The sequence below is a fragment of the Salmo salar genome, chromosome ssa17, assembly GCF_905237065.1.
Source record: "Salmo salar chromosome ssa17, Ssal_v3.1, whole genome shotgun sequence".
In the NCBI taxonomy this organism is placed as follows: Eukaryota; Metazoa; Chordata; class Actinopteri; order Salmoniformes; family Salmonidae; genus Salmo; species Salmo salar.
In genome coordinates this window covers 18,268,956-18,282,311 of record NC_059458.1, presented here as the reverse complement: position 1 = coordinate 18,282,311, position 13,356 = coordinate 18,268,956, and positions in this window count along the sequence as shown.

Below are 13,356 nucleotides of genomic sequence, written 5' to 3'. Positions count from 1 at the left end.
CAATTTGTACCCTACATTGTAACTTATGATTCCCTTTTTCTAGAAGAACATGAAATTCTCAACAGGATCTAGGATTATGCCAAAGTAGTTGTTATTTACTGAAATCTGCATCGGTGTTCACTAGTGAATGCCTACTTCTTCATCATCTTCATCTTTCCATCCTCATCTTGACAACTTCACCCCTCCAATGCCTGACTTGTATTGGTAGATCTTGATACAGTGGTTCATGCTGTCTGACACCACTAGCTGGCCCTTCGGCAGCAGGGCCAGGCCTCTGGGGCTGCTCAGTCCCTGGGTAACAAGTGGCCAGCCTAAGCCCTTGGCAGGGTACAGCAGGACACGATGCAACCTGCCCCAGTCTGCCACCAGAACATCCCCATCACTGTCGATGCTGAGGCCCCAGGGGCAGGCCAGGACGGGCCCCATGCCGGAGCACACCCCCAGGACACGGATGGTGTTCCAGCCAGGTTCCAGCACTCGGATGCAAGGCGCACGGCCTGTCTCATTGCCCCGCTCAGACACAGCCATCAGCCCAGAGGTCAGGCAGGCAGCCACCAGGTAGGGCCTATGGAATCCTGTGATTATGGTGCGCTCCAGCCTGGCGCCTGTCTTGGAGTCCAGCATCAGGGCAGTTAGAGTTCCACGCTTGATGTCGGCCACCAGGAACTCATCCAGACGGGTGACGGTCACTCCCCTGGGTGCATCTAGCTCTTCATGGGTGGATCCTATCACGTTACCCCCGAAGGTCTGGAGGAGGCGTCCATGACGGCTGAACACCAACACGGCACGCTCTGCAGCACAGGTCAGCACAATAAGGCCCTTGTCATTCACAGCCGCATCAAAGTAGTTGCAGATGCGGGCGGATCTCTCAGTTCCGGTAGGGGACACCTGCTGCACAACATACTTCTGAAGGTCGGTCACCTGAATTCGGGCATTGCCACAGTCCACCACAAAGAGCTGCCCTTTGACAGTGGCGTGGAGCCCGCTGGGCAGGTTGAAGTCGGAGCGCCCTGAGCCCTGCTTTCCAAACTGCTTGATCAGATTTGCTGACTCAAAGGCACTTGAACCTGCTTCCTCCTCCAGGTCTCTCAAGATTGGGCCTGGTTTGTCTCTCCTTCTATTGTCTGATTGTTTCTTCTTGGCTGTAGCGTGGCTTTCACTGTAAATAGCCGACATGGACAGAGATTGGCTCACACGGTTAGAACGTACACTCCTACCCTGGTATCTTGATTCTCTTTCATCCGAGCTTGTGGGGCTTCTGCCGCCAGACTCAGATCCATTCCCTTGCTCCAGGGTTGAGGAGGCAGATGATAGACAGGAGTGGTTGTCTCTCTTAAATCTCAGGTGAGCACCCTTTCCCCCATTGATCAAGGGACGGGTCTTGTTGGTGAGGTCCGCCGTCGACATGGCGCGTCGGTGTTCCTGGTTCAAGGAGACATTGTTACTAGGAGAGGGGCTGGTGATGTAGGCATAACAGTCCTCACTGCCAGTCGGGGATAGGGGACTCCCCCCATTAGTGGATGTTCCACAGGGGGATTTTCTGGGTGACAGGCTTTGATGCGAGCGAGCGCGTCTTGAAGATAGGTCCAGGAGGCTGTACCTGGGATGGGGTCCTCCACGACTGGTCTTGGGAGAGGTCTGTGGTTGGTCACTATGTTCAAATCTGCCGCCTTCTGGAGGGCAGGAGGGTTCCTCGCTGGGGACGAGAACCAGAGTCCTTTGCGTTCTCTGACACTTGAGGATGGAGCTTTTCTTGTTTCCAGGTTGTCCACAGCCTGGTTCTTCTCCCTCCGACACCCCTTGGCTGGAGATTGGAGGGATAGCCAGGAAGAGGTCCTGGTCATGTGTGTCTAGCTCCTCATCCATGGATGACTCAGATGCTCCTCGATGCCGGGGACTGAGCGGTGGCTTTGAGACTGATGACTTTGGCTCATCCTTGTCTGTGGTGGACAGGCAGAGCTTCCTGACTACACGCATGCTCCCACTATTTGATGCGGATGAAAAGTCCTTCCGAACTTCAAATGATCCACGGTCTCCAAACTTCATCTCCCCTGAGTGAAGAGCACATTTCTTCCCTGTTTCACCGCAGACACCAATAGGGTAGTTCAGATTTTGATCCTGGACTTCTACCTCCCCTAACCTAACATCCTTCAGCTGCGTACCTGGCTGAAAAGTGACCCTCTTTAAGGAGAGGGAGATTTCCCAAGGCTGTGTAACTTCTGCCACACCCCTCTGAAGCTGGTTCTTATTGGGTCCCCCACTGCTTCCACCCCATCTCTGGACCTGTTCCTTCAGTTGGCCCAGTTTGCGGAGCTGCCGGTCCACCAGGGACTGTCCAACCCGCACCGCCGCAGCGTTCTCCCTTTTCACCTGTTCCAGGCGCCGCTGGGCTTCTCGGTGGTCCTGCTCAACTTTTTCCAGCAGTCGGCGCTCTTGTCTCTGAGCCTCAATGATGGCGTTGTCAAGCTCTCGGTTAATTTGCTCCACCTCACTTGTCTGTCGTTCTCTAAGGCTCTGCAGCTCTTTCTCACCCTGCTCTACATTGCAGAGGGCCAGCGTCACCCAGCTGGGTGGATCGGTAAGGGATAGGGGTGCGAAGATGGACCCCCTGGGGGAGTTTAGGTCTCTCTGTTTGGGGGAGGTGGGTGACAGGGCGGTGGGTGACATAAGGGATGAGAGGCCAGGGAAGGAGGCTTTTCTCTTGGAGCGAGACCTCATTAACATCATGGAGGAGAAAATTGAGAATCTTCTTGTTGGTCTGGTATGTTTAAATCTTCAGCTTGCTGTTGAATCCTGGGAAAAGAGTGTGAAATAGTTGAATTTGTGTAAAATGACCAGCAAGATAAAGGTTGATGTTGGTCTCATATTTGAGTGACAAGGAAAGACTAAATTTTTACCCCTGGATGATACTGAGGGGAGGATGGCTCATAATAATGTCTGGAACGGAGCAAATGGAATGGCATCAAACACATTGAAACCGTTCTATCATTCCACCAATTCTGCTCCAGCCATTACCACGAGCCCATCCTACCCAATGAAGGTGCCACCAACAATCTGTGATTTGTACCATATCTTTATTCAAACAGTGACAGACACTTTGGTAATCAAAGAACAACAGACTCAAAAAAGATATGTATGTTTCTGCTCTGACAATGAACAGGAAACAGATGCCTGTTTCCCAAACCATCAGACTACCACTACCATGCTTGACCGTTGGTTTTTGCAAGACATAATGGCTGACTGAAGTTTGACAAAAAGCACCTGGATGCACCTGTATGATCATCAAGACGCTTGGAAGAATGTTCTATGGACAGATGAGTCAAAAGTATAACTTTTTGGACAACATGGGTCCCATTATGTCTGGCAAAACCAAACACTGCATTCCACAGTAAGAGCCTCACACCAATGGTCAACCATGGTGGTGGTAGTCTGATGGTTTGGGGATGCTTTGCTGCCTCAGGACCTGGATGACTTGCCTTAATAGAAGGAATCTGAATCTACTCTGTATCAGAGAATTCTACAGGAGAATGTCAGGCCATCCTTATGTGAGCTGAAGTTGAAGTGCAGCTGGGTCATGCAGCAAGACAATGATCCAAAACACACAATCAAGTCTACATGAAAACGGCTAAAAAGCTAAACATTTGAAGTTTTGGAATGGACTAGTCAAAGTCCAGACCTAATCCCAATTGAGATGTTGTGGCAGGACTTGAAACGAGCAGTTCATGCTTGAAAACCCACAAGTGTCGCTGAGTTAAAGCAGTGGGCTAAAATTCCTCCACAGTGATGTACGAGACTGAACAACAACTACAGGAAACGTTTGGTTGCAATCGTCGCAGCTAAAGGTGGCACAACCAGTTATTGAGTGTAAGGGGGCAATTACTTTTTCACACAGGGGAATTGGGTGTTACATAACTTTGTTAACTAAATAAATAAAAGAAGTATCCTTTTTTTGGTGTTATTTGTAAACTCAGGTTCCCTTAATCTAATATTAGGTTTTGGTTGAAGATCTGATAACATTCATTATAGAAAATATGCAAAAATAGAGAAAATCAGAAAGGGGGAAAATACTTTTTCACGGCGCTGTAGGTTAAGTATGAAGCCCTAGTTAGAGAAACCTTTCAGCCCCTGAAGCAAAACAACAAGGTTTTTTCTAGGATGAAAGAGTGGGGTATCAGTTTACCTCAGTGCGCTGCACAATAAGGTCCCCCTGGAAACATGTGACCTCAGAGTGTCAATGGGTAAAAACACAGTTTTTCATGATGCATATTCATTCTCTTTTGTATTTATCTAGGACCGATAACCCGTGTAAAAACATATAATCTGTGTAAAAAATAACCCGATTGACCCACTCAGAACATGCAATTGGAATAAAATATATTTAAAAGAACAAAACATCACAAGAAAAAATAAAGACATTTGAAAACAGAAACTTGCCTCCCAATTCACATTTTGCTGAATATAACCAGTCCAAAGAATAACTGACAGGTGTACAGACGCGTACTTGTTTGATGGAATGTGAGAAAATAGGCCTGTGTGTCCGTGTGAAACAAATCCCAGTCACTCTGTCGGAGTGCGGCTACCGGTCCCCTCTCACATTACCCAGTTAAATGTTGAATGAGGGACCCTGGTTGCTAAGTTACCCAGGGACCTGCATGGCACTAGCTGAGGTGTTGAGTGGAAACGATAACATTCCTATTGAGGACACCTTCACCAGTATCAAGTGTTCAACATCCACTACTGTATAAGTATGATAACTGACAAAATACTGTATGTCAGAAATACATTTTAAAAGATCCCCCAAAAGATCCTTATAGGTTTACTTAAAACGCTCATCAAGGAAAAGGTCAACATTACAATGCCAACAAATTGTAGTTAAATTACAGTAAAATCAATGACAATTTGTGGCACAAAGAAATCTATCAAGAGTTCATTGACATATCGGGCACAGTACTTGTACAAACCTATTTATGCAAAGTTATAGTACTTCCTATATTTTGTTATTCATTCTATTAGCCTTGATCATATAGAGCAGAAAGGATCTTACCTGGGTCAGGTGCACTCCTTTTCCTCCACTGCTCTCTGTGCTGCGTCCTACAGCGTCACATCCTTCCTCTGTCCCGTACACACCTCTCCGTCACACCCCCTTCAGCCCCATTCCCGCTATTCCTCTTTCTTTCTTTCTTTCTTTCTTTCTTTCTTTCTTTCTTTCTTTCTTTCTTTCTTTCTTTCTTTCTTTCTTTCTTTCTTTCTTTCTTTCTTTCTTTCTTTCTTTCTCCCCATTCTTCACTCTTCAGAATAGTTCAGACTGCATATCGGAATCCCCTTACACTGTCCATTTCTCTCATGCACACAAACCCTCTGTCAAACCCATATCAAACCCAAATTCAAGTTCCTCAACATAATACAGCCTACTATACACTGACCTTATTCCTGTTGACAGATCACATGACAAGATGCAAGATAACCCCATCCAACTTAAAATCTGTGTACTGTGGGTTTCAAGCAAGATGCCACAGCCAACCATCCCATGCCCTTGCACGGTCATAACTTGTCAAAAGGTCAATAGGCTACATCATGATGATGCACTATGTTGGAGGCGCCGCACAATATTAGTCAAATAGATTTAGAGATCACAGGTGAAACATCATTTCACTTGCACGCTATAACCACTAGATGTCGGCAGATAGCAAAGGAAGGATAATTTGTATGACTTGCTACTGCTGTTCTGATATTGATGATGTCTGTGAGCCCATATAGATCTGTTTGGGTTGGTTTGCTTTCGCACTGTGGGTGTAATTGAGCAATTTGCATAACTCCCCATGACTTGAGCAACTTAGCTACATTGTTTATATTGATTTTAAAACAACCAAGCTAAATCAAAACCTGACATTTTTTGACACCTGCTGTATTTTATAATTGTGTTCCAAATTGGATTGTTTTGAGAAAAACGTTTGCTAACTCCATTACTAAGGAAGGAGAGTGTGTTTTCATGTTAGCTGCTGTAGCCAGCTAGGGTAATTCTGCCATTAACTTTGGTAAACAATCAAAATGAGCTATGTTTGGTACACCAATACAGCCCTTTGTATTTATTTTTTATTTAAAAAGGCAAGTCAGTTAAGAACAAATACTTATTTACAATGACAGCCTACCCCAGCCAAACCCGGACGACGCTGGGCCAATTGTATGCCGCCCTATGGTATTCCCAATCACGGCCAGTTGTGATACAGCCTGGAATCAAACCAGGGTGTCTGTATTGACGCCTCAAGCACTGAGATGCAGTGCCTTAGACCGCTGCGCCACTCGGGAGCCCTTGCATACATGCAAAGGTGAATGTGAGAAACCTCCTGAAAAGAAGAACATCAACCCGTTCTCCCGAGCATTGCAGAGTTTTTCGGGACAGCCCTCTTCATCGTCACCAGTTGGTTTCCGTGATGGAAAACTCAATGGATACTGGAACTGCAGCCAGCTGTGGCATATGGGGTTGCCCTGTCCATCTGCGTAGCCATCACAACAGCAGTGAGGTTGGTAGTGACATATAATTCAATTGCTAAAATATATACGGGAAAAAAATTCTTCAATTGTAATTTCATCTCTATAGGTTGGTAGTTACTTCTGGTATGGAGTAGGCCTACAATAGTAAAGATCAATCATTTGTTTTACTTGTTCACTCTTGTTTTCTAGTGGAGGCCACTTACTAACCGTCTGCATGAGTGCCGTCAACAGGCAGAACAAGACACTCATAGCACCTTTCTGCATCAGACTGACTGTCACCGTCAGTATTCTGGGAGGGTTAGTGCGTCACTGTCAACCTCCTGAGTCTACAATGCTACATAAACAGCAGTCCACCTGCAGGTTGGTGGAATGTTATTACTGTTCCACAACAAAGTGTATGAAATTTAGAGCGCAGTGTATGAATTTCAGATGTTCGCTAAACTTTTTAACATCATTGTTCTTTCAATCATATAAACGCAACATGTAAAGTGTTGGTCCCATGTTTCGTGAGCTGAAATAAAAGATCCCAGAAATGTTCCATATGCACAAAAAGCTTATTTCTCTCACATTTTGTGAACAAATGTGTTTACATCCCTGTTAGTGAGCATTTCTCCTTTGCCAAGATAATCCATCCCCTGACAGGTGTGGCATATCAAGAAGCAGATTAAACAGAATGATCATTACACAGGTGCACCTTGTGCTGGGGACAATTAAAAACCATTCTAAATTGTGCAGTTTTGTCACACAACACAACGCCACAGATGTCGCAAGTATTGAGGGAGCGTGAAATTGGCATGCTGACTGCAAGAATGTCCACCAGAGCTGTTGCCAGAGAATTGAATGTTAATTTCTCTTCCATAAGCTGCCTCCAACGTCGTTTTAGAGAGTTTGGCAGTACGTCCAACCGGCCTCACAACCGCAGACCACGTGTAACCACGCCAGCCCAGGACCTCCACATCCGGCTTCTTCACCTGCGGGATCGTCGGAGACCAGCCACCCGGACAGCTGATAAAACTGTGGGTTTGCACAACCAAAGAATTTCTGCACAAACTGTCAGCTGATCTGCGTGCTCGTCATCCTCATCAGGGTCTTGACCTGACTGCAGTTCGACGTCGTAACTGACTTCAGTGGGCAAATGCTCACTGGCAAGCTGGAAAATTGTGCTTTTCACGGATGAATACTGGTTTCAACCAGGCAGATGTCAGACAGCGTGTATGGTGTTGTATGGGGAGTGGTTTGCTGATGTCAACGTTGTGAACAGAGTGGTGGTGGTGGGGTTATGGTATGGGCAGGCATAAGCTACGGACAACGAACACAATTGCATTTTATCGACTGCAATTTCAATGCACAGAGATATCATGACAAAATTCTGAGGCCCATTGTCGGGCCATTCATCTGCCGCCATCACCTCATGTTTCAGCATAATAATGCACAGCTCCATGTTGTAAGGATCTGTACACAATTTCTGGAAGTTGAAAATGTCCCAGTTCTTCCATGGCCTGCATACTCACTAGACATGTCACCCATTGAGCATGTTTGGGATGCTCGGGGTCAAAGTGTATGACAGCTTAGATCCACAGATTTCCCTCTTGGAAATTGTTGCATTTTATATATTTTTTTTCTGTTCAGTGTATGTGGTTCAGTGGAGGTGTATCAGGGTGCTGCATTAATCCAGCCAGAGCCTCTGGTTCTGCTGTGGTGGCTAACTACTGGTCCTAACACTTGGCCTGCTGTGGTGGCTAACTACTGGTCCTAACACTGGTTCTGCTGTGGTGGCTAACTTCTCTAACACTTGGCCTGCTGTGGTGGCTAACTACTGGTCCTAACACTGGTTCTGCTGTGGTGGCTAACTTCTCTAACACTTGGCCTGCTGTGGTGGCTAACTACTGGTCTTAACACTGGGCCTGCTGTGGTGGCTAACTTCTCTAACACTTGGCCTGCTGTGGTGGCTATCTACTGGTCCTAACACTGGGCCTGCTGTGGTGGCTAACTTCTCTAACACTTGGCCTGCTGTGGTGGCTAACTACTGGTCCCAACACTGGGCCTGCTGTGGTGGCTAACTTCTCTAACACTTGGCCTGCTGTGGTGGCTAACTACTGGTCCTAACACTGGGCCTGCTGTGGTGGCTAACTTCTCTAACACTTGGCCTGCTGTGGTGGCGATCTACTGGTCCTAACACTGGGCCTGCTGTGGTGGCTAACTACTGGTCCTAACACTGGGCCTGCTGTGGTGGCTAACTTCTCTAACACTGGGCCTGCTGTGGTGGCTAACTACTTGTCCTAACACTGGGCCTGCTGTGGTGGCTAACTACTGGTCCCAACACTGGGCCTGCTGTGGTGGCTAACTTCTCTAACACTGGGCCTGCTGTGGTGGCTAACTACTGGTCCTAACACTGGGCCTGCTGTGGTGGCTAACTACTGGTCCTAAGACTGGGCCTGCTGTGGTGGCTAACTACTGGTCCTAACACTTGGCCTGCTGTGGTGGCTAACTACTGGTCCTAACACTGGGCCTGCTGTGGTAGCTAACTTCTCTAACACTTGGCCTGCTGTGGTGGCTAACTACTGGTCCTAACACTGGGCCTGCTGTGGTAGCTAACTTCTCTAACACTGGGCCTGCTGTGGTGGCTACCTACTCTAACACTGGGCCTGCTGTGGTGGCTAACTACTGGTCCTATCACTGGGTCGACTGGGTTGGGCCCATGGTTCGCTGCTGTTCTAGTTGGCCTGGTGCTGAGATAGGTCTCTCAGTCATGCACCACAGTATCTATCCTTCTCGTCCTCTTTATTATGATCAGCGTTTAATCCAGTCTTCTGTTTGTTCGGTTGCTAGGCTCCTCCCTCCTGGGGGACCTAAGAATATGACTCATCAGGAAGAAGAAACCAGCACTTGTTTGAACTGTGAAACACGGAGGTGTAGTTTATGCACCGATGCGTCTGGGAGTAAACATATTACCTATCAACTTGGATATGATACGTTTTCTTAGGAACAATGCTCTCTGACATATAGGATGTCAGGAAGATATGATACCCATGTTATATCAGAAACTCAGATTAAATAGGTAGGCCTACCATCACATCTTAACACTATGAACTGTAACTATCTCTGCCCATCTGCGACAGACAGTACCAGTTGTGACTTTGTGTCCTCTGCTAGCTGAGAGCCCACCACTCCAAACCACTGATAAGACCATTCGTTCCTCTGCTTCCTCTTTAGCCTGAGATGCTAACAGCTATTTCCTCCATGAGATCCAGCATTCACTGTCCGACACTCCTTCACGGAGCTACACACACGTGGTGAAACTTCTCCCTAGACACAGATGGGTCCTCAGACGTCAGTGTTTTTGAATGTCACGCCGAGTCCTGGAGGCTCCCTGCCTGGCTGTCTGACTGATTATTACTATCGTTGGTCTGTCAGCATCAATGGGAAATGATATTGGCCCATAGTCGTATCAGACCTCGCATGTTATTGATACGACTGTTAAACTCCACAAGCCAGCTGCACGCCCGCCTCCAACCACGGTGCAATTAAATCTACATGCCTCTCGCTTCTGTTTGTGTGACAAAGAGTAATGGAACCAATAGTTACTGTAACAAAACATAATGTGATACATCATGCCTTATATTACAAACACATACGACAGCGCCACATATGGGTTATTACCAAATATGATCTATTTAATCCTAGTCATGTCAGGTTTTCCCCGCATACACGGCGACTGAAGCGTAGCTAAATAATTAAGAAAATAACATTACTCGTTGAATACCAGAGATGGACAAAAAAGTCATATTCCACATAATATCTTATTATTTTGCATCTCTCAATATGAGTTCATAAATATGGTAATAGTCTGTTCTCTCTAACGGGACTATTGTCTTTCAAAGGTGCAGATCCGGTTCTGCCGCTACATTTGATTAATTCCTCCGATGCCACTCCTCATTTTGTGTACCCCCCTCTTTTAACACTTTCAGGGGTATGATATTAGGGGAACAATCGCAGAAACAAAACGAGCTGGAACCACCAAGAAGGGAACAGATGGCACATAATTGCCTCGTAGAGGAAGCCAGGGAGTCAATTTTTACTGGTCTCAGGGGAGTTGCAGTTGCAAAAAGTGCAGGTGCATTTGTTTTGATCAGATATGGCCTAGAGGAATCATCTGAGAAATATTCATCACACGCACATTAGAGGGAGAATTTAACAAAGCGCGTCATTGGTGAGACCAGGATGCGACCGTGTGCTTTCATTAGGCCAACGAGGTAAACACAGGGAAAGGGAGCCCATGCCTGCCTGCTTGGCACATTCAACTACAACAGATGCAGCAGGAATTAATGCCGCACCAAAGTGTTGGAACGTCAAGATTAAATCATGGAAATGTAACACAGTTAATTTTTTGCTTCTTGTCAATGTAATTGTAGAAAATGTATGAAACTGAAAAAGGCTACTTGTTTCCACAATAACTGCCTCATTACCAATACTGTACATATTGGTAACATTCATCTCACAAAGAAAATATGAAACTATACAAACATTAAAACAGGTTTATACTGAGATAGCTACTTTTGCAAGGTCAGGTCAGACAACATTTGCTCTATGACCAAATCTATAAAAAAGGCAATTATCATGTGTTTTGTATCCGTTAATACTTTATCATTTACTTGGTAAAAAAGGTTGTGAATCTACAATTTTATGATGGTCTGAGTGGAATGCTGTCAAGTGGGACCCAGCATGGACTCAGAATGAGCTTTCTGATGAGCAATAGGCCCTCTCCTTTATAATCCCAAACTCTGCTCTGCCTTGCAATATCAAACTAATAAATTACAGCCTGTCTCCCACATAACTCACTGATAAATAAAAAAGGGTCCGCTTTAGTGTGCAGCTGTGACCCAGGGTTACCTAGCAACAGGTCATGCCCAGACGAAATGCACAAGGTGGAGATACACCTCCGAGGATCCGGGGGATGGAGGGAGGGATGGAGAGATGGATGGAAGGAGGCCTCATCCTCACTCTCTATGACCCTTGACAGATAGAAAACGCACTCAGACGAAACGGGTTTTTGATTGACAGGGATATTTAGAGACACTGGAGCTCTGATTGTGCCATTCCATGTGCTCTTCAAACCGCCAGCATGTGGATGATATGAAACTTGCATGTAGTGTGGACTAGTGTATATTTCAGTTGAGGTATGAATAAATTAGGATTTTCACAAACAGATCTTAGCAGCAGAACTCAATGGAATGCAATGACATCAACTTGACAGTGTAGGCTACAGTATACAGCTGATGCTAACTCTATCTGACGGAGTCAGAGACTGAGCAGTAGTACTGGGCCTGTGTATGCCAGAACACTGTTGTACGGAAACGAAAGGCTCTGTGTGCAGCCAGTGTTTTCTCAACAGTCGCCTGTGTCACACACCCTCAAGGGGGCTATGCAGCTGTGTGAGGTTAGTGCACGGTCCAGTTAGGCCCACACTCACTGGGAAGACAAACACACATTGTTTTATCTCTAAATGAACTGTGTGAACATATGTTTAGATGGCATGTTGTGTGTTCTACTGAGAGTATGCAGCAGCAGTGTGTATAATGTAATCGTTAGGTAGAGGGTTGAACATATGAAATGTCGTAATACATGTGGGTTTCATCATACATGAAACAACTCTTATAGAATGGCCAGTGTTTAGGATCTTGCCTCAAAGGCCACATTGGTAATTGGCTGAATCTGCAGTAGCCTACAGTACAGTAGATCAGGGTAGTTTGTAGGTAAGACATGGGGACCAGAGGCATATAGTCCTATAGATGTGGCTGTGGTGGGGGTTTGTCGAAGGAGGCTCACCTCGCAGTAATGCCCAGGACAGCCATGTTAATGCACAGCTAGTGAACATGACAGACGTCATCCGAGGTTAGTGTTGAGTAAATGGGCATCCATCACGGATGCTAACAACTCTGATTAAAAATACATAATCTGGAACTGGCCCCCTGATGGTGGAGAACGGTTCCGGGCGTAATTACGGCGGGGAGCGCTTACGATCAAAGGCAGAGTCACACCTGCTTGCCTTTCAAATTCTGTTTCGCTGATTACATTTTCATATTTCATTAACGTCAAATTGATAAATGGGATCTGATGGGGGGGGATACCTGTTTACCCACAATCACGATCACTATCATGACCCCATGACCCTCCCCTGCCACATCTCTCTCTCTCCCTCTCTCTCTCTATCTCATAATCCTATCCCCTCCAGGGGTGTAAGTGTGTGGCACAAAGCAGCGAGAGAAACTTCCCCAGCTTCCACTAACGGCTTTGCATCCAGCACTCACCCAATTTACACCTCTCTCCCTACCCTGTCGGCGCCACCCACCCAGGTTCCCCTGGCGACAGCACCGTGCCAACAGCCACCTCCCATCGGAAGGGGCGAGGTGGGAGGGGGTTGAGGCTCCACAGGAAGCTGCAGAAACACACTGGGTCTTGTGAAGCTGGTGTCACGTCAGTGGAGCTAGAAACGCTACACCGCTGAGGTAAAACACTCACATTGGCCAATACAGTACCACTGCTCCACCTATGAGAGAAATAAATCTGACAGGGCTTTGAAATGATGTCCTCCTCCTGTATGTAACACTCTGCCTGTTTAAACATCTTGACAGGATTAAAGCGGAGTTCAACTGCTTTGCAGGGCCAGTTAATTGAAGCGGATGAGTTTTTTAATAAAGCGTGCAGTGTTTGCAGCTGACAAATGGATGGGGCTGACACACAGGGGAAATTGCATTTAATGGCATCAGGTATGTGCTGCTTTGCTGCTTTTTTTCTCCCGCATTTTCATTTACGCTTACCTGAGTCAGTTAAGGTGTTCTCCCTCCTGGGTGTTAATTATGGGTC